Raw genomic sequence first — 25,368 nt, 5'->3', positions numbered from 1 at the left:
CTCAGGTGGATAGCAAACCCTGAAAAGTACTCAGCAGTTCTCACACCAGAAGTACTAGTCTTCCCTGAACACTCCCTATACCCAGCGTACATCACCAGATAGAGATTCAGAGATATATGCAGAAAAGCATCTATATCTCAGGGCAGCTAGGTGGCACAGTGGATAAAGCATTAGTCCTGGAATCAGGAGGATCTGAGTTCAAATTTGACCTCAGTCACTAAATAATTACCTGGTTATGTAACCTTGGGCAAGTCACTTAATCCTTAAATAAATGAAATTTAAAAAAAAGAAATCTATACCTCTAATATATACAGATATATTAGAAATATCTATATCTCTATACCTTTATAGAAATATTTATGCCTTTATATCTATATAGATATATCTCTAGATCTATGTATATATGGATATAGATATGGATTGTATATATAAGTTTAGGATGGAGACATTGTTCCTTTTGAGCTATTCTAAGTTGTAAAAGAGCTTAGTCCTTGGAGGATAATTCTCCTTCTGGAGAGCAAAGCTGTACACAAGTAAAATTCTCACCTTGAGTGAAGCAGTCATGGTCTTCCTTCTCTAATGACTGGTTCTATCTCACCAAAAGAAGAAGTTTAAGTATATATTCTATAAGCTAATAGAAAACTGAAGTCAATCACTAATATTAATTTCTGGTAGCATAAAATAGTTCTGTAATGACAACCCCAGAAGGGTACCAACCAAGAACAACTAAAAGACCAGCAGGGTACTCTCTAGCCACAAAAAAAAAAAAAAAAAATGTGAGACTAATGGGAACTAATTCTTAGAAAAGTTCAGTTACCCCTTCCTTTTATGACTTTTCCCATCATGGTTTCAATATTCATGAATCAGCATAAGAAATTAAATGGGAACTTTTGGAGAGTTTTACAGAAATTACAGACAACATGCAAATGACCTCAGATGACATGGAAAAATTAGAAAATTCAGAAATGCATAAAAATGTGTATGGTATTCTATAATATCAACATTTTATTCTTAATACCATAATAATTCAGAATTTTTCTCTGGTATGAAGTGAGTTCCAAAAAATTTTACAAGGAGTCATGCCTTAACTTCTATAATGTGGAAGGGATAACTGTATATTACCTGCTCAATAGAAGTGCTATATTGTTCCTAAAAGATCTCAGTAGCTTTGCAGATATAGATACTTGAATTCCCCTTCCACATGTATTTCTTGACCACTAATATTTTCTATGAGTAGGCACTAATTAAAAATATTCCTTAAGTGAGTGATTCTACACACATACAGACACACATACAAAAATACACATATAAAATGGACCAGTCTGTCTATTCTTGCTAATGATATTGTATATATTTATGGCAACACATGCCCCAGAGACTTATATAGGAAATATTCTATTGCTACTTTTCTTACATGCTGTTCATTAATGCCTTTACTTGGAATTAATTGTGCCCTCTGGGTAAAAGTAAATATATGGATAAGGGTTCCTTAACTATGGTTTTCAGTGGATACAGACCCATAAAGTTATTTGAGTCTGAGACTGCTTTGCTGGGGAACTCTGGCCTCCAGCTACATGAAGGATAGTCTAAAGAGTCAGCATGATGATTGTTAACTTTGGAGTCAGAAGACTGGAGCTTAAATTCAATACTGACCAATCATTCAACTTCTCTTGGTTTAAGTTCCCCATCTGTAAAGTGATGGGGTTGAATTAGACAACCTCTAGATTCCCTTCCAGCTCTAAATCTATGTTCTTAGGAAGAAAGGGAAGACAGAACGCATTTAGTCTAGATAGAAGGCTATTTAAATAGCTATTTGAGAGAAAATGAGGACACTGGAAGGAAATAAAGACATGTAACATTTATAGCCATGGAACAGCAGCTAATAAATAATTAGCTCTGGTTACAAATAGTTGGGATTTTTTCTCAAAAGCAACTACCTTCTGTGCTTTGAAGTCACAAAAATTGATTAATGTTTTAGAGATAGTTTCACTTGGGGTCTGTTATACAAATAACCTTTTCTCTGAATGAGAAAGTGAGAATGTGATGAGGCCAGTGAAACTTTTCTAGAGAAGAGAAAGTTTGCTCAGCCTAAGATACTACCATATTTTCTTCTAATTAGATGGCTATCTAATTGTATAAACTCAAGATTAGAAGCCATTTGCTTTTCAATTACATTTCATCTCAGTTTCAAGTTAGACCAGAAGGGATGAAAAGTCACCTGCCCCTTGAGGTAGTAAGGCCTGATCCAGTAATTAGAATGTGCCAATTTGTGCAATTAGTAAGAAGCGGATCCCCAAAGATAAAATGTGGAATGAGCATGAAAGTGAAAGGAGGGAAGGGATGTATGTACAAAATGTATGTTCAAAAATCATGAAGTTCAGTTCCTAAGCCAAATATCTGTATCTCCTTTACACTAAATGAATTCTTGACTTATCTCCACATCCCAAAGATTGAACATGGCATTTAGGGAAAAGCCAAGGACTAAGAGATGAAGACAGAAGATAGGAGCATCTGCAATGCCAAGCAATTGAAAGCTTAAGCAATAGAACTGAAAAAAAAAAATAGAGATGGATTGACTTCTTGAGAATGTTAAGTTTTGTAAGGCTAAAAGAGAGAAATCAGAACCAAAGAAACATTTCCAACATAGAAATCTTCTGACCCACTCAAAGTATGATTGAAATCACTTCTCCATCTCTGGATAAACCATAAAAATAATTATTTTAAATTATATCATGATAAAGATTAGATTTGGAAAGAGGTTTTATAGAACAATTAGTCTACATCCTTCATTTTCTAGATAAGGAAATTGAAGCTAAAGATCAAAGAAAAGATTCATGGTAGAAAAAACAATGGTAACTCAAAATTTTTCCCAAAATTTTTATTTCAATTAAATCTATTCATTAGTCTTATTAACAGAACTGTTTACACAGAGAAAGATAATTGACCAGATTTTTGACAATTTCTCTCTCTCTCTCTCTCTCTCTCTCTCTCTCTCTCTCTCTCTCTCTCTCTCTGCTGAACTTCTGATAGTAGCATCATTGAGATACATGATGGCTAACAGGAAAAAAGTGAGAAGCAAAAGGTCTGGAGGATCCACAAACTGAAATAAAGGAACCTTGGATAATTGAGATGAAAGCAATCATTTATATTATTTGCCTATTGGAATTTACTTTCAATTCCTGACTTAGGAGCTATCTTGCCAAAGGTCAAAGGCTCTCATGCATGGCAAAAGTAATGACCAAAAGATATAGATCTAAAGTAATGATTTGATTCAAAATCAATCAAAATTCAAAACAAAAATATGAATTAAAAATATAATATTTATAAAATTTACTTTGCATGACTATATTTGTAATATGGTATTTTGTTCTTCCTTTCTAAATGAGAGGAAGAAGAAAAAGTATATCTTCATTTTAAAAAATTAATTTTAGGGGCGGCTAGGTGGCGCAGTGGATAGAGCACTGGCCCTGGAGTCAGGAGTACCTGAGTTCAAATCCGGCCTCAGACACTTAATAATTACCTAACTGTGTGGCCTTGGGCAAGCCACTTAACATCATTTGCCTGGCAAAAAAATTTAAAAATAAAAATAAAAAATTAATTTTAAAAAGTATTGTTTTCAAAACCCCTGATAGGAAGCTACAAAACTTAGAGTCTATACACAAATGAAGCTTACATTCAAATACTTAATTTCTTAACTTCACATGTGGAAACTGTTTAAAAAACATAATATGGGGGTGGCTAGGTGGCGAAGTGGATAGAGCACAGGCCCTGGAATCAGGAGTACCTGAATTCAAATCTGGCCTCAGACACTTAATAATTACTTAGCTGTGTGGCCTTGGGCAAGCCACTTAATCCCATTGGTACAGTAGATAGAATACTGACCCTGGAGTCAGGAGGACCTGAATTCAAATTTGACCTCAGACACTTGATAATTACCTAGTTGCATGATCTTAGGCAAAACCTTTAACCCCATTGCCTTCCAAAACAAAAAACAAAAAAACAAAAACCTTGATGCCAAGATTTATAAAAAAAAGATCAAAATATATTGTGATACCTAGTTCAATGTAATTGACTTCATTTGTATTGCTTTGTATTTCATTTTATGTACTTCAAACCATTATTCTAAGAAGGGGTCTACAGTCTTAGACTGCCAAAAAGACCCAGGATATTAAAAAAAAAAAAAAGAGGTTGAATTCTTGATCTAATAGATGCCAGTCTTCCCTCCTAGGTGCTTTCCTTAGAATTTCCCAAGGTAAGATTTCCCAGGTGACTAGAACTCTTGTGTACCACATTGGAATATATCTCAATCATTTTAGAAGGTGTTACTCTCGCATAACCAATAGCAGTATTCAGTACTGATTGTTTCCTGAACTAGATACAGAAGGATTTAAATACCTTCCCACTCTCATGAGAAAATAAACCAGTTCTTTGCTTTTAACAATTGAAATGCTTACATTTTATTTGTGCCAGAATAATTCAAAACTTTTTTTGTGAACAGGTCCTTGTTACATGATGTCTCTAGCCTCTGACAATATGGAGGGGGTTGCTTTTTTTTCAAAGTCAAATCAAAAGAATACAAGCAAAATGAATGCCTTAAGCAGTAGAGGAGAATTGTTCACAGACAGAGCAGGCACGCCACTCTTTCCTCAGCTTCCACTTTAACTCTCTCATTCTATATTACTGTGGTACCATCAATTTACTTCAGCTTCTACCTGTGCCCCCCCCCCCAGTATCCTGCCTACCCAAGGAATACTCAGTTCGTCCACTGTGCCAAGTGAGGGCATTAATTGGTATGCCTAAGGAGATATGGAAAACAACTGTGACAGTTCCCATATCCAAATGGAGCTCTAAGGAATTATGGGATCACTGATAAATAATTGTTTTCAAAAATTTCCAGAAATCCCCAGGTGGTTCATATGTGCAGTCAGTTGGACACCAACATTTTCTCATCCATAAGCAGCTGCTCCACTGAGCCACCCTTAGAAGTGTTTAACTGACAGTCAATTCTTTTCTTTTTAGTTTTTTCAAGGCAAATCGGGTTAAGTGGCTTGCCCAAGGCCACACAACTAGGATTAAATGTCTGAGGCCAGATTTGAACTCAGGTATTCCTGACTCCAGGGCTAGTGCTCTATCCACTGCTCCACCTAGCCACCCCTTAATAGAACCATCCTACATGCTTATTGAGTGGGATAAAGTCTGAGATTTCTTCAGTAGAATATTATAGATTGGAAAATAGTTAACTATATGTCCCTCCTCCCTTGACAAAGCAACCTCTGGGATATTGGTGAAGAGTCAACAGACCCACCTTATCTGTTGAAGTCTGGATGACCATTCAATCCCTGGGGCTGAAGAGATAATCTAGTTTGGGTTTGAATTTTATGATCTTTTCCCTAGATTAGTTTGCCAGTCTAGATTGTAAAACCACATTCCTCATTAATGAAGGTGGGTCAGTGGGGGTTAGGAATAGAGTTAAGATAAATGCGATTCTTGGGCCTTTTGCTTTTGCCTCAATCTCTGTAATTGATTGCGGCCTGTTCCTCGAGAAATGAATAAAGCTTTCTCTTCATACCTTGAGAGATCTCCAAAATGTATTTAAGTGGCATTTGTCCCATAAATTATGAATCAAGTAAAAGATAGGACCCCCCCCCCAAAATTTGCTCTCTGTGTCCCAGCATCTCATTTCATTTCTCTTAAAAAGAGCTATAACTCCTCTAAGCCAAGCAGTCCCCAAAATGGCAGAATTTCTCATGTGGGTAATGCTTGAAAGGTTCTCCCTCCTCAGCTATGCTTCCTGATTTCCCAAACCTTCTTCAAGGTTTCACTCAAATCCCACTTTTACTAAAAGAAGACTTTCCCACTTCTCTCCAGTGCCAAACCCATACCAGCTTTACTGTTAGTGCCTTTCCTCTGAGATTACTTTCAACTTACCACTGAATGTACACTAAGATGTAAAAAGTTATTTTTATGTTGTCTCTTCCTTTAGAATGTGAGCTCCTTGGGGGATCATGTATTTGCCTTTTGTTGTATTCTCAGCATTCAGCACAATGTCTGACATATAAAAATTGCTTACTAAATGCTTGTTGACTTAAGAAGTAGCATGGTGTAATGGATAGAAAGCTAGTTTTGCTTTCTGAAAGACTTAGGTTTGAATCCCATATCAAATACTAATTGTTGGTACTAGTTTGCCTAGATATTGCCTAGAAAAGTCAATTAACCTCTTTGGCTTTCAAATTTCCTTCTCAATTAAATGAGAGGCTTTGACTTGCTAACTAAAGTTCATTCCAGCTCTAAATCTATGAGCCTACAATGGAATTTTGCAATTTGTGGAAGAGCAGAAAGTGAACCATCTGAGGAGGAGCTAGCTTCTAATCCTGGATCTTTTGTTTATTGCCCATTAGTCAAGTCACCTCAAGTTTCTCATCTTTAAAATGAAAGGGTTGCACTAAAATACCTCTGAGGTCCCTTCTATCTTAAAATCTACAATCTAAATTCTATTATTAAATTAAATTAAAATTCTATTATGAAAATGTACTTCCCGAAAACATGTGTGAATAACCATATAGTTCTGTTTAGCAGATACATCTGCAATTTCAAAAAGTAAGTTTTAACATTAGAATTGCTCATCTTACCATGATTGTACTATGTGATATAAAAAATGATGAGCAAGTTTATTTAAAAAAAACATGGAAGAACTTGGACCTAATGAAGGAAGATGCTATCCATCTTCAAGTAGTAACATATATAGTATAGTCTTACATGAATGAATATGCTCGTTTATAAATATGTATACATATTCATGTATACATATACACACATGTGTGTTTAATTGTAGCTTCTCTAGGACAAGGTGAGAAGAGAGGGAGAAAAAATAAAAGGAAAAGTATACAGCAGAGAACAAAAGAAAACCTAGAGGAATGCATAGAAAAGCTAGGTAACTTTGAAAACTATATGTAATATAACATAGGTCCCAAAAAAGAGTGTCAAATGGAAATTTATTATTTTATATGGCATCTTCTTTATGTTCTTCATGGAAATGTTATTTTTTTCTTTTCTTATTTTGTATTTGTTTGAAATGAATTGGTCAGAAGATAATGAAACAAAGAGATGGATAAGTGAGCAAGTATATGAAGAAAATGAAACAGAAAAAAGATTGGTTTTGATTTTTTTTAATAAATTGATGTCTTTATGTCTCATTTTGGTCCTTTCTAGTGCTCAAACATCTCAATTATTTCCTCATGGACTCCTTAAGTCATTCCCTATAGTGGTTCTTCAGACGCACAGAATTTCAGAGTTAGAAGGAACCTTGGCAGTTATAGTTCAGAAGGGTCCAGTTCAACCCTTCTTTTCTCCTCTCAACTTCTTCTTTTCTCTTCTCTTCTTTTCTCCTCTCATTCTTTAACCCTTAACAACAAAAGGTCCATTTTCCTACTTCATCAAGATTTAGCTCTTTGATGTGATCACCTTGAGTTCCCCTTTTTTCCTTTCCTGCATTTTGCTTTAGAAATCCAAAGTTGAGAAAGGGCAAAAGGTCAAGATTATGTTTCCACCTATCTTCATATACAATAGGGTAAGAGCAGAAAGGGCTTATTCCTCCCAATCTCCTTCCTTCCCCTGGATAAAATTGAAAAGATTACAACAAATAGATACAAAATGGAACACGTTTGCTAGTACTTCTATAATGAATCAATTTTATCAATAGAAATGGGATCACCACATTGAAACTAGGATACTTTGATACTTACATGCTATAAGAAAGTAAAAATGGTATTTAAATTGAGGTTAGAAAGAAAAGAACCATCTAGCTAAAAATATTTTTATATAGATATATAGATTTTATATACATATATAGATATATATAGATATATATAGATATATAGATATATATATATACAGAGAAAATTCTTACTGGATTTTAAATTTTAAAGGGATCGATTTTTCAGATTATTTAAGGGAAGGAATCTAAATATATTTAAGGTCACTAATGGAGTCTTCTGCTTAAGATAGTGACATGAAAGGTCATAGATGAACCTATCTTTTGACATTATATTCTATCAAAACACTAAAGAAGGAATAAGATCAATTAATGATCCAGGAATTCAAAGAGAAATAACAATGGCATTATTCAATTTTTTTGTTTTAAGTTGGGATGCTATTTGCTGAATTCTTTTGCATTGCTCCTAGAGTAGTTTGCCACTTGCTTCTCCAGATTTTATAGATGAGGAAACTGAGACAAACAGAATTAATATGATTTTTTCAGGGTCATACAGCTAATAAGTATCTGAGGTAAGATTTGAACTGTGATCTTCCTGACTCAGGCCTGGCACACTATCCATTCATTATGTCCTTATCCAGATTAGCTCTTTAAAAAAAACACCAAAATAATCAAAAAGCCAGAAACTTCCTGCATTAGGAGAAATATTCTGCCAATTTGAGCATAAGCAAGCAGACATAAAAACCTGCCAGTTTTCTGACCAAGGATGTTCTGAGGTTGCAACTCTACAGGAGTGGGGAGGAAGAGGTGTGAAGCCCAGAATGTTCTTGTTAAGGAAGTTCTCTCTGAGAAGAGGGAGAATATATTGGCAAATATAGAGGATATAAAAACAAAGTTATCAATAAAAATTTATTTTTAATGCATTTTATTGGAAAGAGAGCTAGACCAATCAGTTAGCAAGAGTGAACAATAAGAAATTGGTAACCTAGATATTATACTGCATAGAGAGTTGTTCTTTACTTATATTCAAATAGAAGTTAAATGATCACTTTGGGAGGAGATGATTGAGAAGATTTCTTTTCTGCTATGCATTGAGTGAGATGACTTCTGAGGTCTCTTCTAACTTTAATATTCTGAATCCTTATTGGGCATATTCCCTATAGAAGACTTGAAGGCCATGGGTAAGAGTTCCAAAAGATAAATAGGCTTGATAATGTATTGGGTACCAATGGAAAGATCACTCATCAGTGAAATCATAGATCAAGACCATCATCATAGCAGTGCACATTTATTAGCACTTGAAATTTGTAAAGCCTTTCACATATGTAAACTCATTTGAATCTCACAATATTTCTGTGAGGTCCATGCTATTACCATCTCTACTTTACATTTAAATAATCTAAGGCACAAAGAGGTTCAATGATTTGCCTGGGTTCACAGCTAGTCTCTGTCTGAGGTGGGATCCTGAAAATATCAAATATACTTTGAGCTAGTGTCATTTAACTACTGGCATTTCCTACAGTTAGAGTGTGAGATCCTACTTAACAGACTGTTCTAAACACTCTAGGTGATAAGTGTTAATTATTTCTTTTGTTTTTAGAGGAATCAAGAAAAAGAAAACAATAGAATTTGATATCATTTAAAAGTATTTGGGGAAAGTTCCTGGTATAGAGGACAGATCCCTGAATTTACTCCAAATCTGCCTATTTCTGTTGCTGTTGTTGGCCTTTGCTTTTGAAGAGGACCATGATATCAGGAAGATGATGCCATGACATGCAAAGTGAATTGGATTTAAGTTAGAGAGAGTTGTGCAAAGTCACCAAACTCACTTTCTCCTCTGGAGTCATGTAGTTCCAGTGACCAGATATGAATCAGGATGACTGAAGATGGTGCTGGATGTGAGGTAATCAGGATTAAGTGACTTGCCCAAGGTCACACAGCTAGTAAGTGTCACGTGTGTGAGGCAGAATTTGAACTTCTGCCCTCCTGATTCCAAGGCCACTGCTCTATCCACATGTGCCATTTAACTGCCTGAGTGGCAAGATACAGATAAAGTTCTAATTTACCTTGGATAAATCACTTAAGGCTTCAGTTTTCTTACCTTTAAAATGAGAAATTTGGACTAAATCTGGACTCAGCAAAGTTTTAAGGGAAAAACAGTTTTTGGTATAAACTTTTTTTTGGTGTAAAAAGAATATAATGTTTTAAAGAACTATAATTATTAGAGACAAACAGATGAGAGATAGAAACAGATAAATATATTGATAGATATACATCAGGAATTCTTAAATTGAAATGCATGAAGCTTAAAAATATGTCATGGGATCATCTTCCTGATGTCATGGTCCTCTTCAAAAGTGTATTTCAATATCATTATTTTCTTTGTAATTATCTACATTTTATTAATTTAAAAATATTATTCTGAGAAGAGATCTCTAGGTGGTGCTGTTGTTGCTGTTGAGTTATTCACTTGTAGCTGATTCTTCCTGATCCCATTGGATCATAGCATGCCAATCCCTTCTATCCTCTATTATCTCCAATCTCCTGAAGTCTATCCAAGTTCATATTTACTGTTTCCATGACACTATCTATCCATCTCATTGATCTTTTTCAACATCAGGGTCTTTTCCAATGAATACTATCTTCTCATTATGTAGCCAAAGCTCTTAAGCTTCAGCTTCATTATTTGACCTTCCAGTAATAGTCTGAAATAATTTCTTTAAGTATTGACTCATTTGATCTTCTTGCAATCCAAGGGACTTTCAAAAGTTTTCTTCAGCATTAAAATTCAAAAGCTATGGGCTTTACCAGACTGTTGAAGGAGTTCATGACACAATTGAAAGGTTAAAAGTCCCTAATATAAATGAGTTATAACTGTAGATAGATAGATAGATAGATAGATAGATAGATAGATAGATAGATGATAGATAGATAGATAGATATGGATATATATGTGTCTATGTATATGTATACATACACACTTATATAACTATATAATATATTCATGCTAGGTGTGAATATACATCATATATATTTCTCTTTGTTGCCATGGAGATTTTATATCAGACTCACTTGTATTGGTTTATACATTGTTATTAATTTGTTTTGTTTATATCAGTAAAAACAATAAAATTAGAAAGATTAAAAGGACATTATTTATATCCTCCAGAAGGCTTTCTAATAATGAATACGTATAATCTAAGAAGTTGAGAGAGGACCCTGAGGAGCTCCTATAGCCTTTTCCTACTAGCACATTACTACAATGAGTTTATCAGATTACCTAATTCTCTCCTTGGAAGAAGGTGGGTTTTGGTCACTAGGAATAAGACACAGGATAGACATGGGATAGGAAGTATTCCTGGGAACAGTAAGTATGGGAAATCAATATTGACAAATGAGGATCTTAAATATAAATGGTATACCAAAATGTGGAGCAAAGACAAAGAATGAAACTAAGACTAACCCTATGATGATCCCTGTCCAGTCCCTCTCACTTGTTACAGGCACTCCTGGCAGATCTTCTAGTAATTTATTTGCAAGATAGGCTAAAGGTAATCATTTTCATGTTACTTTTTAAAGTAACCATCTTGTAAGGTCATTTACCTGGTAAATCTCATATTTTAAACAACTATGATCTCTCTAGGACAATAGTCCTTGGAAAAGTTCAAGATATCACTAAGATGTAGAATTGGCTCCTAAGTAGCATTTCCCCCCTTATATAGAGGCCTGGACATATTTAAATGCACTGGAGAAAGAGATATGAGATAGAGGGAATAAATGAATGGGGATAAGAGAAAATTTTTGTATGGCTAAACATGTATACACACACACACACACACACATACAACACACACATACACCGAAGGGAGGGTGTGTGTGTGTGTGTGTGTGTGTGTGTGTGTGTGTATATGTGTATATATATATATATATATATATATATATATATATATATATATATATATACATACATGGATATATCTATACATACACCATGGGGAGGGAGGAAGGAAGAGAGAGAATTTGGAACTCACATTTTAAAAATGAATATTAAAAATTGTTTTTACATGAAATTGGGGGCAAATAAAATACAAAATAAATAGAAAAATTAAAAAATGATTTTATTTGCTCCTCACAACTCTGGGTCATGATCCTATTGTTTTCTTCATTTTACAGATACAGAAACAGGAAAACAGAATCTAAGTGATTTATCTAGAATCACAACAACTTATAAGTATCTGAGGCTGAATTTAAACCTAAGTCTCCCTGATTTCAGACCAACACTCTATTCTTTTCACTACCTTGATTCCTGGCTTTGTTGCTTATTAACCATATGTCAATGAATAAACATTTCATCTCAGTTTCTGGCCTAAAGTGTCTTCACTTCTGGCCTAAGTGTCTTCATCAACAAAACTAGAATAATATCACAGGTAGTGCTGACCTCATGGGGTGATTATGAGGACTCAGTGTGAGGAAAATTACTATGTAAGTTTTGCATCATTATGCAAGGTCAGTTCCTATGTTCCTTTTTGCTTGCCTTTGTTGTTGTTTTAAAAGATATATGTTTGAGTAGCTAGGCAAATGAAACAAAGAAGTTACCCTAAATCTATAATGGGAAGGTTCCTGATGATAACCAAAAATGTGGTCCAGGCTTCCACTGATTAAAACTCAGTGATCTAGGTCGGGCTTATATACAACTGAAAATTGATCTCCAAGGGTCAGACTTGGGGGGACTATCTTAGTCCACAATGGCAGATTTTTTTTGCAAGGCAAATGGGGTTAAGTAGCTTGCCCAAGGCCATACAGCTAGGTAATTATTAGGTGTCTGAGACCAGATTTGAACCCAGGTGCTCCTGACTCCAGGGCTGGTGCTTTATCCACTGTGCCACCTAGCCACCCCTCACAATGGCAGATTTTTATAACACACCATCATCTAATTTTTTGGAGGGAGTCTAAATTATGTTATCATATGCACTGAAAAATATATTGGTCATGATTTTGCCCAACCCAGCTTCCACATTTTAGAAACTTTCCCCCTAAAATGCTAAAACAGATAGCTTTTGATGAGGGTATTCTCTATCCCAGTCTACAGACTTTGAGATAAGACTTCAGTCTTGTCATTAGTAATATATTTTATGTATCCTATCACCCAGGACTGACAGGTTTCAATAAAGGGTGAAACAGATGGTTGTAATAGGACCTATGCTGTTTTGTGGTCTCAATTTCCTTGGAAAGCTAGGGCACTCACCCTACCAAAGTAATCTATCAGGTGAGCAATGAACCTTCATATGGTTTTAGCTTGTTGGGTGGATAGCTCTACAAAGGACCATTGGGAAAAGAAACAAGGAAATAGTTAAGTAGAAACAATGATGTAGAACAATGATGTTGCTAGTAACTCTGTACCCCTTAAGTTACAAAGAATGAGAATCTCTAGATGAGGAAGAGATCACAGAGGGAAGAATATGTTTATACCCATTCTAAAACTCTACCTTCTCTGTGGAATGGTAGGGTAGATAGTACTGTTGAACCCAAAGAGCAAGACAGAGACCAGAATTTGATAAGTTTGGAGATCTTTATTCCCAATGATGACTGCCTGGGGATGAAGAATACACAAATCAGACAGTACCTGAGTGTTCAAGGGTTAGGGTTTTTATAGTGTTTGGAGCGGGGCGGTATTGAGAGTAAGCAGGATACAGAAACAAAGACAGCAGTTAGATATATTGTCTTGTCATATACATATGTAAACATAGGGTTCCATATAGATGGGGTGAGAAGGGGTCAGGGTCTTTGTGCAATGTCTGAACATATTTCCTGAGACAGAGGGAGTCACATATTTGGGGGCTTCCCACAAGTTTAAGGGAGTGAAATTTACTATTTTATGTTTCTAGCCACATCTGGGGAAGAGGGAGGCAGTCCTGGAATTTAATAGACACAGCAAAATAATTAGGCTAACAAGGGTGCTTTGTAAATCTTTAGACAATTTTATGGTATATCTGTAACCACTAGGGTCTAGAGCTTGGGTCCTATCAGACTATTTTCAGACCCAGTGACACCTGGCCAAAGTTATATTTCTAAGGAATTTCTCAGGGCCCAGAAGGGTGTCAGGGATCCCTTTCTATGCGGAAATTTCACGAACATTGACATTGTACTTCAGTACAATGAAAGTCAAGGCTAGGGAGTTGGAGGACTTGAATTCAAATATTACCTCTGATGCTTACTATCTGTGAGATCTTTGGCAAGTCACTTAACTTCATTTAATGCAGGAAAGGGTTGGACTAGATAACCTCTGATATAACTTTCATCTCTAGCTCTATAGCCTTATGAACAGAAATACTAAAACTAAGGGAATGTGCTTCAGTGTTATTGACATACAATGGAGAGCAAGTACAATAGCTCGGTATATATATATAGCATGTACAAGAGCTGAAATTTCCTTATTCTGTAATAAAGAAGTTTTTTTATTTATTTTGAATTTTACAATTTTTCCCCTAATCTCACTTCCCTCCCCCCACCCCCTACAGAAGGCAACATATTAGTCTTTACATTGTTTCGATAGTATACATTGATCTAAGTTGAATATGATAAGAAATCATAACCTTAAGGAAGAAAAATAATGTATAAGAGATAACAAAATTATATAATAAGATAACTTTTTTTAAACATTTAAACATTTGGTCTTTGTTCAAATTCCCCAATTCTTTCTCTGGATACAGATGGTATTCTCCATTTCATATACCCCAAAATTGTGCCTGATTGTTGCACTGATGAAATGAGCAAGTCCATTAAGATTGATCATGGTGGGGGGAGTCAAGATGGTAGCAAGAAGGCAGCATTTCCCAGAAACTCCTTCCTCCCAAAACTCTAAAAAGCCAGCAAATTATGACTCTAGCAAAAATTTAAAGAGGCAGAACCCAAAGAAAGCCTGAGTGATACATTTTCCCAGTCCAAGATAACTTAGAATTTCTGCAGAAAAGGTGTGTTTCACCAAGACCAGGGGTTGGAAAAAAGCCGTGGCCACTTAGTCAAGCCCAGCCCAGCCCAGCCCAAGGATCACCAGCAACAGTTTGAAGGGGCCATGAGAGAATTCTGCAACACCAGAATGAGTGTGGAGTAAGGAGCACCAGCCACAGAACCGGCAGCAAGAATCAGGGGAAACCGGCCTGCACCTCTAGAGAACAGCCCACAGGCAGTAAGGGGATCAGGGGAGCCAGTAAAAAGCTCTCTGCTCTCCCTGGGGCAGGACTCTGCTGTTTTCCCACACCCTTCCATACTAAGATAGCAGGGACCCTCCTCACAGCTCCAGGGCAAAGGAGAGTGCCTGTGGTCATCTACATATCAAAGCACAGGCAAGAGAGCATATGCCCTTGGAGGAATAAAGGTCCCAGTGAGGTGTACCAAAAAAACCCCAAATTAAGTAAGGGAGATAGAAGAAAATTGGGAAAAGAAATGAGAGAGATGCAGGAAAAAAACATGAAAAAGAAGTCAGCAGCTTAGTCAAGTAAATCCTAAAAAATGCTGAAGAAAATAACATGTTAAAAACCAGCATAAGTCAAATGGATAAAACAGTTGAAAAAGTTATTGAAGAGAAGAACGCTTTAAAAAGCAAAACTGGCCAGATGGAAAAGGAGATAAGAAAGTTCTCTGAGGAAAATACTTCCTTCAGATGTAGAATGGAGCTAAAGGAAGCTGATGACTTTACAAGAAGTCAAGACATAATACTTCAACATCAAAAGAAGGAAAAATTAGAAGAAAATGTGAAACATCTCATTGAAAAAACAACTGACCTTGAAAACAGAATCAGTAAAGATCATTTAAAAATTATTGGGATACCTGAAAGTCATGATCAGGAAAAGAGCCTTGACCTCATTTTTAAAGAAATCCTACAGGAAAAATGCCCTGATATCCTAGAAGCAGAGGGCAAAATAGAAATTGAGAGAATCTACCTATCTCCCCTGGAAAGAGATCCCCAGGAATATCATAGCCAAGTTCCAGAACTCCCAAGTCAAAGAGAAAATACTACAAGCAGCCAGAAGGACACAATTTAAATATCACACAGGACTTAGCAGCAACTACATTAAGGGCTCACAGGGCTTGGAATATAATATTCCAGAAGGCAAAAGAGCTTGGAATGCAACCAAGAATCAACTACCCAGCAAAACTGAACATCCTCTTCCAGGGGAAAATATGGACTTTTAATGAACCAGGGGAATTTCAAATGTTCCCGTTGAAACTACCAGAGCTGAACAGAAAATTTGACCTTCAAATACAGGTCTCAGATGAAGCTCAAAGTTTTAATTAAAGGTCTTTAGACTTTGTTCAATTCCACAATTCTTTCTCAGGATACAGATGTCATTCTCCATCACAGATATCCCAAAATTGTGCCTGATTGTTGCCCTGTTATATGAGCAAGTCCATTAAGGATCATCACTCTCATGTTGCTGTTAGGGCATACAATGTTCTTCTGTATCTGCTCATCTCACTCAGTATCATCACTTCATGCAAATCCTTCTAGGCTTCCCTGAATTCCCATCCCTCCTGGTTTCTAATAGAACAATAGTGTTCCATCACATATATATACCACAGTTTGTTAAGCCATTCTCCAATTGATGGACATTCCCTCAGTTTCCATTTCTTTGCCACCACAAACAGAGCTGCTACAAACGTTTTAGTACAGGTGATTTTTTTTACCCTTTTTCATAATCTCTTCAGGGTATAGATTCAGTAGTGGTATTGCTGGATCACATTTTTGTTGCCTTTTGGGCATAATTTCAAATTGCTTTCCAGAAAGCTTGGATGAGTTCACAGCTCCTCCAACAATGTATTAGTGTCCCAGGTTTCCCACATCCCTTCTAACATTGATCATTGTCCTTTTTTGTCATATTGGCCAGTCTGAATAATTCTGCTATATCTCATACTATATGTTTCTTCCTTAAGGATATGATTTCTCTTTCATCACATTCAACTGAAATCAATGTATAACATAAAAACAATGTAAAGACTAACATAATGCCTTCTGTGGGGGGTGGGGGGAGGGAAGCAAGATTGGGGGGGAATTGTAAAACTCAAGATAAATAAAACCTTTCTAAAAATTTTTTTTAAAAAAGATCTCGGGGAGGATAGGTGGCGCAGTGGATAAAGCATCGGCCCTGGAGTCTGGAGTACCTGGGTTCAAATCTGGTCTCAGACACTTAATAATTACCTAGCTCTGTGGCCTTAGGCAAGTCACTTGACCCCACTGCCTTGCAAAAAAAAAAAAAGATCTCAAAGTTTACATAGAAGAAGCTGATGTCACAGAACTGATAAATCTCCACATTATAGAGTGAACTTTAAGGGTGAGAGGAGGATGACTCCATTTCACTGACTACTTTCTTCTTTTTTCCAAATACCTCTCCTTGACTGGGTTTTAAACCCCTTTTCCTCCCTTTAAATCTGTCTGACAAGTTACTTGCTCAGGATACAACTAAAAGTAATTCAATGGTATTATACTATAATGGTATTTCCTCAAGGCTCTCAGTCAGCCTTTTGCTTCACAGTACATTATACCTTATGAATGCAAATACAAATGTGTGCAGAAAGATTACCATGTATCCTGCAGGTACCATCTGGAGTCAGATCTACTTCATTTCCTGACAAAAAATAAGATATCCTCAGAGTGTTTGCATGCAAGTATAATTCACTATCTATTCACTCCTGAAGCTCTGATGAAAAATGGACTAGATTATTTTACTTTTTCATCAGAACTTCAGGAGTGAGGATTTCATGACCAATTTTGTAGATGATGCAAGGCATGGACCCAGTATCCAATTAACTTTAGCTACACTGACATTGAATTTTGTTGTACAGATTTACAGTAATCTTATACCTTATACAAAGTTTGTTTCTATACCCATACCTACCACACACCCACACATTCACACATACATACACACACATACACACATACAACACATATATACATATATATACATACACATACAAATATATACACACAATAAGCGTCTAGTGAATAAACATGCAACTATGGAGCTTTGACTCAGAAAACCCGCAGAGAGTAGATATGAATAAGAATAAGAGATTGCTTTTAAAGAGTTCTCTGCTACTAGTAATTTTTTAAATTACTTATCTATTTTCAAATGAGAGACTTACTAAAGAGGGAATACCCCAGAGCATTTCTGTTGGAATCCAGCAATCAACATCTATTTCAAGAACAGCACAGGAAGACTCTGATTGGTTGGAACAGGAACTTTCTTGGCATCATATCAGTGTAGAAAAATGATGGGAGAAATTGCTAGAAAACTGAAATAGAACTGAGAGTTAAAAGGAGTCACAACAATTATTTAGTCAAATTCATTCATTTTACAGATGAGCAAAAATACAGAGAATTGATATAACTTGCTGGAAGTCACACAGGTAGTGAGAAGTAAGAGGCAAGATTGGAACTCCAACTTTCTGATTATCAATCTTGTTCTTATTTCTATTTCTCCAAACTATCAGCTCTAAAGATTATGCATTATATTAATGAATGATCCGCAGATTACAAACTCAAGAATCCCTTCTTTTCTTCAAGACCTCTTTTCAGAGTTCACCTACTCAAAGTTTATTCTACTCCCTGTTGTTAAATATTTCCCCCTGAAAACAATTTACATTGTACTTATTTTGTGTATATTTATTCATATGCATACTGTCTCTCATGAAAGAATGTAAACTCCATAAAGGCAGGGATAATATCCTTTTTGCCTCTCTATTTCCCCCATCTAGTACAGTATCTGGCACGAAGTTGGTGTTTAATAAATGTGTATTGATTGACTGAAGAATGCACAATAAATCTGCTTTCAAGAATCATCTCAAAAAGTATCATCCCTCCAAAACACAATCAATTAATTAACTGATGTCTCACATTCTGGGTTGTTTAATATCATTCTGAGGAAAGTTCATATATCTTGGGTTCTGTGTAAACAATACATTGAGGAGATTGTTCCAAAACATGGTATCAAAATAGCTTTGAAACCTCATTTCAGTAACTAGTATGTAACCTGAGACTAAATAGGATGTGTGGCATTACCCTGCTTCTTACCAAATTCTCACTTAGAATTTTGGATAGCATTTCTAGCATCTTGTCTATGATTATAGAAACATTCAAAATATATCAAGATACAGATATAGCGTTTACAGTTAAATGTGTGGGTTTTTTTGAAAATTTGTAGAAAAAATCAAAAGAAGAATTAATGATTTGGGAAAGTAACTAATAAGTAAGGAGTATTGAGACTAGATTTTAAATTGTTCTTGCTGACTATAAAAAGAAGAAGATTGTAAAAATCTTCTAAATATAAACTTCCTATAGCTGAAAGGTAGCAATATTCCATATCTTTTAACACAGCAAGAGACACTCAAATAAATACTTTTTAAAATAATACATTTGTTGACTGAAAGTCAAACAGTACATAAAAGTTGCGTCCTGACAATACTTGGTAAAAGAGCCAAGTGCATTTAGACAGCAAATTTTCCAAATATTGTTCATAAAAGACAGTAGAAGGAAACAAAACTCCTTGCCAGAGCATAGACTTCCAGACTAAATACCAAAATCTCTGATACCATTCATGGCTTTGCTAAGGATACTTTCAGTAACTGTATCACTGCACTATGCTTTGACACAATGTCATTCTAGAAATGTCCTAGATTTTACCACTTCTCTTTGGTGGAGGTAACAACTATAATGCAATATTAGATTCAGGCTAACTGATATGTGTGATATGATTAGAAGTATAATGTCTGAAAGAATAAATAGCTAAAATAAAACATGATTGGACTGAAGGGTGGGGTTGCCTCCAGCTTTTCCAAATATTCAAAAGTCACCAATTTTAATATTGAGGAAATAATAACTTAGGAAATCACTATTAAAATGAGAGCACTAAAATCACATGTATATACACCAAGACCCCTAAGAGATGGTCTGGATTTACAGGGACAGCAATTTATTCTTGAGAATTCTCTCAAATTATGCTCTTTGTATTTTCACTAGGGGAATAAAAAAATCTCATCTCAGATTCTACAAAGAAAGATTTCTTCCCCATATAAGCATTCAGTCTAAAAAGACTAAATATAGTATAAATGCAGAACTGATTTTATTTCACCAACTAAAAAAACAGAACAGGAAGGACCTGAACCCACACCTAGGAACAGTAAAACATTCCTTTCTTCAGTGGAGCTCCACCTCTCCAAAGGATCTCCAGTTGAAGTGACATTCAGTTTTAAACAAGTATTTCTAAGAGAAGAATTTTATTAAAAAGGGAATTTTTTTAAATAATAAAAGGCATAATCCTTACTCCTTACAAGCTCTTCTATGAACTAATGTGATTTTCTATATTAATTTTTAAAACTAGTAAATTTTAAATTGAGATGGAAGAAGTGGAAAAAGAAAAGAAGAGGAAGAGGAAGAGGAGGAGGAAAGGAGGAGGAGGAGGAAGAAGAAGAAGAAGAAGAAGAAGAAGAAGAAGAAGAAGAAGAAATTCTACTTGTATATAATTTTATTTTAATAATTACTTTGGTTTCTTATTACTAAATTTCGAACACAAGGAAAAGGCAATTAATGAATATATAAATTGTGCTTTAATGACCTATTCTCATAGACTCATTTATTTATTTAATCTAGAGTCTTGAGCAGATGTTATTGCATTAAATATTAGATGGACCTATATTTATAGATAGCTGTAAAAGGTAAAGTTATAATTTATTAAGAGCCTGTAAACAATGAAGATTTTTAGAAAATTAGCTCTTAAGATATATGTACACAGGAATATAGATCATGAATTTCACGATTTTTTTCATGTTCTAGAAGACAGTGAATGTTTACTACAATTTTTATTTTCTGTCTAGATTAACATTAGTTTACAAACTCCATAAAGATAGTGACATGGATCATTTTAATGCTCTGTCCTTCCATCTCACAGAGTCTAGTATAGAAATATGAATGTTGTCTTATCTTGAAAATAATAAAGTCTAAAATGTTCTGAATAAATAGACAAGTACACTCATTATCAAGTGCCAATAATGATAATTAGAAAAAATAATGGCATCTAGGTGGTGCAATGGAAAGAGTACCAGGCCAAGGGTCAGGAAAACTTATCTTCTTGAGTTTAAAATCCAGCCTCATACTAGCTGTGTGATCTTGAGTCACTTAATCGTGTTTGTCTCAGTTTCCTCCTCTGTAAAAAGAGCTGATGAAGGAAATGGCAAACCACTCCCAAATCTGCCAAGAAAAATTCAAGGGGGACCATGAAGACTCAAACATGATTAAAATGAATAAATAATAGCAACAACAAAAAAATATAAAATGTGAGAGGAAAAAAACACACTGTTCAAATGTTTCCATCACATAAACCATAATGCCTTGCATAGCTCCAACCAAATTTTCTTCTAATACTAAGCATTACTGGATTGGAGAAAAGAATATAATTAAGATGCAGCTTGTGGCTATATCTGCACAACCAGCTGTGATATTTCTGTGTATACCTCTAAGACTTAAAAGGAAGCTAGAACCAATCCCTCTCTAGGAAAATTCCAAAGACTGGGAGAGGGGAGAGAGAGGAAATGGACAGAATCTATACAGTTATGAAAAGTAAGAAAGGGAAGGAGGGGAATAAGTAGTAATATGTCAGTCACTATGCAAAGGCTTTATATAAATATTGTTTCATTTGAACCTCTCAAGCCTAGGAAGGTGCTACTATACTTCTCAATATACAATTGATAAAACTGAGGTAGATAAGGTTCAAGGAACTTGTCCAGAGACACAGTTGGTAAATGTCATAGCCATATTTGAATTCCACTCTTCTTCACTCCTCCCAACTATCTACTGTGCAACCTATTTAGATGGGGTTGTCTTTCACCACTCAAGACCTGTGGAAGACATCACTCTGCAGTTCTCTCCCAGTCTTCAAATCAACTATTGTTATTTTTGTTTATAATTATATCTAGGCATATATTTGTTTGATTTGAAAGGTAATAAACTCTAAAGGTAGAAAGAAATTAAAATGAAATTGCAAACATTTATGTCTTCTGCTCTTTACACTGGTTGTTAAAACTTCTAAGGAACCCAGTTTTTATGCTCTATCATTTTATTATTAGGGAAATCTGTTTTCAGCTTTGATAAAGCTGAATTTCCCCAATATAATCAGAATCCAACTGCAACAGTCACATTCAGTGGATCAATTTCGCCATCTAATGGTATGAGTTAATCCTACAAAGAATATCTTGTAAACAATTTCTCTAGACCACTGGTGCCTTTGTAAACTGTGCTGAGATTTTTCCAATAGGTCTTGGAATGTGAATTCTCCCTATGAATAATTAAGCACATCCTCCTTTCTACCTTCAGGGGCCAACAGACATAAGTGAAATTAATGGCATTTCCACTACACTAACGAGCTTTGAATTTCTGATTCCCACTTCCTGTATTACTTCCCCCACTTTCTAAAGACCAAACAAGCCTTTATAAAAGAACAGGAGCAGAATACTTAAAAGTAGGATCAAAGATTCTAATCATGTTGAACTGAATTTAGGAATAATAAGACAAATATTTCTGGTTCAATTACAAGTGTTCATGAGATGTTGTCAATAATTAATTATTGACACCCCTGCCTGAAATATTCTAGAACCCGACTGTATAGGCTGGTGAGAGATAATTATTAATATTCAGTGTGAGTATTTATGATTTGGAAATTGGTAAATGCTACAAAAAGCAGGGTTGATTTATTGCTTTGTTAATGGTCTAAAATTTTAAGAGAGAGAGTAAAAATAATGCAGATTAAACTTAAAAGTACGTTGTATTATATTTGTATGTGTGTGTATAGATAGATACATAGATACATAGATACATAGATACACAATTAAGTATGTGTGTATGTAAAAACAGTTTTTCCAGAAATTCTGTTGTTAAACATTTACCAGTACTCCCTTGCCTAATAATCCCTAGTGCCTTTAAGGGGGGAGGAAGTTTGGCCACTAGATCTATCCTCCATGAATTTCTCCCAATTTTAAGGCTCCCAGCACCCCAATTTCATTTAATAACTTAACAAGTTAGATTTTACCAAAAATTATTTATTTCAAATGTATAAAAAGAACAAACATTGCCCCATCTCAACACATGGGGGAAGGGAAAGTATAATTCTCCCTAGGTTCCTTCAGTTTAGGGGGAGGGGAAAGGAATCAGATTCATTGCTTATCTCAATTTTTTTTTAGGTTTTTTGCAAGGCAGTGGGGTTGAGTGACTTATCCAAGGCCATACAGGTAGGTAACTATTGTGTCTGAGGCCAGATTTGACTTCAGGTACTCCTGACTCCAGGGCTGGTGTTCTATCTACTGTGACACCTAGCCACCCCCCACCTAGCTGCCCCATTATCTCAATTTTTAAAAAACAAAATCCCACCAAATTCCAAGTCCCATGAAGTCTTGCATTCTGGCATCTGAGATTTGAACCTAGACCCTCTGATGCCAATTAGCACATACTGAAACAACTTTGGTTTAAGAAATTCCAGTGTGTGTATGACTGAGAGATACTTTTATTTTTTTGGTTTTCACAAGGCAGTGGGGTTGAATGACTTGCCCAAGATCACACAGCTAAGTAGTGAGTATCTGGAGCTATATTTGAACTCAGGTCCCTCTGACTCCAGGATCAGTGCTGCAGCCAATAAACCACCTAGCTGCCCCTGAAAGGGTACTTATGAATAAATTTAAGAATGACCAAAAATAAATAAATTAATTAAAGGGTGTGATGGAGAAATTAGGTGGGGGAGAAATGGAAGAGATTAGGATCCATAGGCTCTGTCCAGCCTAAATAGGATAAGAATTGTCATTTAAATAACATATAAACCTTTTCACTGTCAATTTTTGGTATAATTACTCCATAGAAAACCTGAATTGGGATTCAATATCATATAATATACATATGTGTATACCTATGTATATAATTACACATAGTCATAATGTCCATATACTGTTAAGCCTATGGTGAATTTTCAGGGTTACATGTATAGGAATTTGCCCCTTTCCCTTCCTCCCTCTAGATGTCATCTAAGGAGAATTAGTATAAGAGGAGATCTCTAGTTTGATATAACTAGGACAGTAAATGTACATAGAAGAAATACAAATTTGGGGGACCAAAAAGCATTTCATAAATCTATTGACTTAAGAAACTTGTTTGCAAGGACAGCTAGGTGGCACAGTGGCTAGAGCACCGGCCTTGGAGTCAGAAGAACCTGAGTTCAAATCCAGCCTCAGACACAATAATTGCCTAGCTGTGTGATCTTGGTCAAATCACTTAACCTCACTTCCTTACACACAAAAAAAAAACCCTAAAAAAAAAAAAACTTGTTTGCAAGGCTACCTCAAAATATCTACCAAAGTAATACTGGAGTTGGTAGTATGACAACCAGTTCCTGGAGCTATGACTTTTCCATCCATCAATCAGCCTAGGGAGAAAAAATGATTACATTATCTCGGCACATTTGAATCATTTTTTCCGAAGATGTCAGTCTCATAATCTTTTCACTGAAAACCAATAAGCCATAAATCATGCTAGTAAATTCTTTTCTTCCAACTCCTTTGAGTGCAAAAATACCCCCTGAAGGGATGAATAGAAGATAAAAGTGTCCCATCATTACTACACACAAGCCAGATTCTCAGTGTGAAGCTGACAGACTCCATAGGCAGCAGCTAAATGTGGTTGCTAAGCCATGTAGAACTTGTCAAGGCAGGTGTGCACTGGTGGCATCAGAGATGGGACAGCAGCAGGATTGAATGTACTCTCCAAGCAAGCACTCCTTCTTGAAAAATGTCATTCCAAATGAAAAGCAGTTGATGTTTATGTAGTAAATTAACGTTTTATAAACTACTTGAAGCAAATTATCTCATTTGATCCTTGCAGGAATCCTGATACTGCCACCTCCATTTTACATATGAAGAAATCGAAAAAAATTAAGTTGCTTGGTTGTGGTCTTACAGCATTTTAATCTCAGAAGTCCATAGGTAGGGGCAGCTAGGTGGTGCAGTGGATAGAGCACTGGCCTTGGAGTCAGGAGTACCTGAGTTCAAATCTGGCCTCAGACACTTAATAATTACCTACCCGTGTGGCCTTGGGCAAGTCACTTAACCCCATTGCCTTGAAAAATCTAAAAAAAAAAGTCCATAGGCCTTTCTACTATGTCATGCTGCCCCTCTTAATTAGACTACAAGTTAATGTTTAAACTTGTCAAAATAAGGATTGTAAGGTTTAAACAGGATTATAAAATAATAGGGTTTTTCATCTAGCCTCTGTCTGAAACATGAATCCTCTAGGCTGTATTCCTGAAGAATAGTCATACAGCCTCTATTTAAAGATTTTCAATGACAATTCAGTTTTCTATATGAAATAATTACACCTTAGCCAATCCCTTGATGGTAGCCAAGTGTACATATTACTCAAATGGCAATTCCAGGTGCTAACATCCAAGGCAACCTATTTCAATGATGGACAACTTTGATAATCAGCAAGTTTTTCTTTAAAAAAAAATAAACCACAGGAGAGTGTCTGAACAAGTTGTGATGATTATAATGGAATATTATAGTGCTATAAGAAATCATGAGCAGGCAAGTTTCAGAAAAACCTGAAAAGACTTGTAATGAAAATTGAA

At 35.5% G+C, this 25,368-nt stretch overlaps 1 long non-coding RNA gene across 1 annotated transcript in view; it reads right to left on the bottom strand.

Moving 5' to 3' along the window:
- The window catches only part of LOC141501306 (uncharacterized), an 83,034-nt gene that overhangs the window by 14,569 nt on the left and 43,097 nt on the right, over positions 1–25,368 (bottom strand). The window contains exon 3 of the long non-coding RNA XR_012472204.1: positions 17,855–18,004. This is a non-coding gene — a long non-coding RNA (uncharacterized LOC141501306). The remainder of the gene's footprint in view (positions 1–17,854; positions 18,005–25,368) is intronic.

Source organism: Macrotis lagotis, chromosome X, assembly GCF_037893015.1.
Source record: "Macrotis lagotis isolate mMagLag1 chromosome X, bilby.v1.9.chrom.fasta, whole genome shotgun sequence".
NCBI classification, from domain to species: Eukaryota; Metazoa; Chordata; class Mammalia; order Peramelemorphia; family Peramelidae; genus Macrotis; species Macrotis lagotis.
This window is presented reverse-complemented; position numbering and strand designations above follow the sequence as displayed.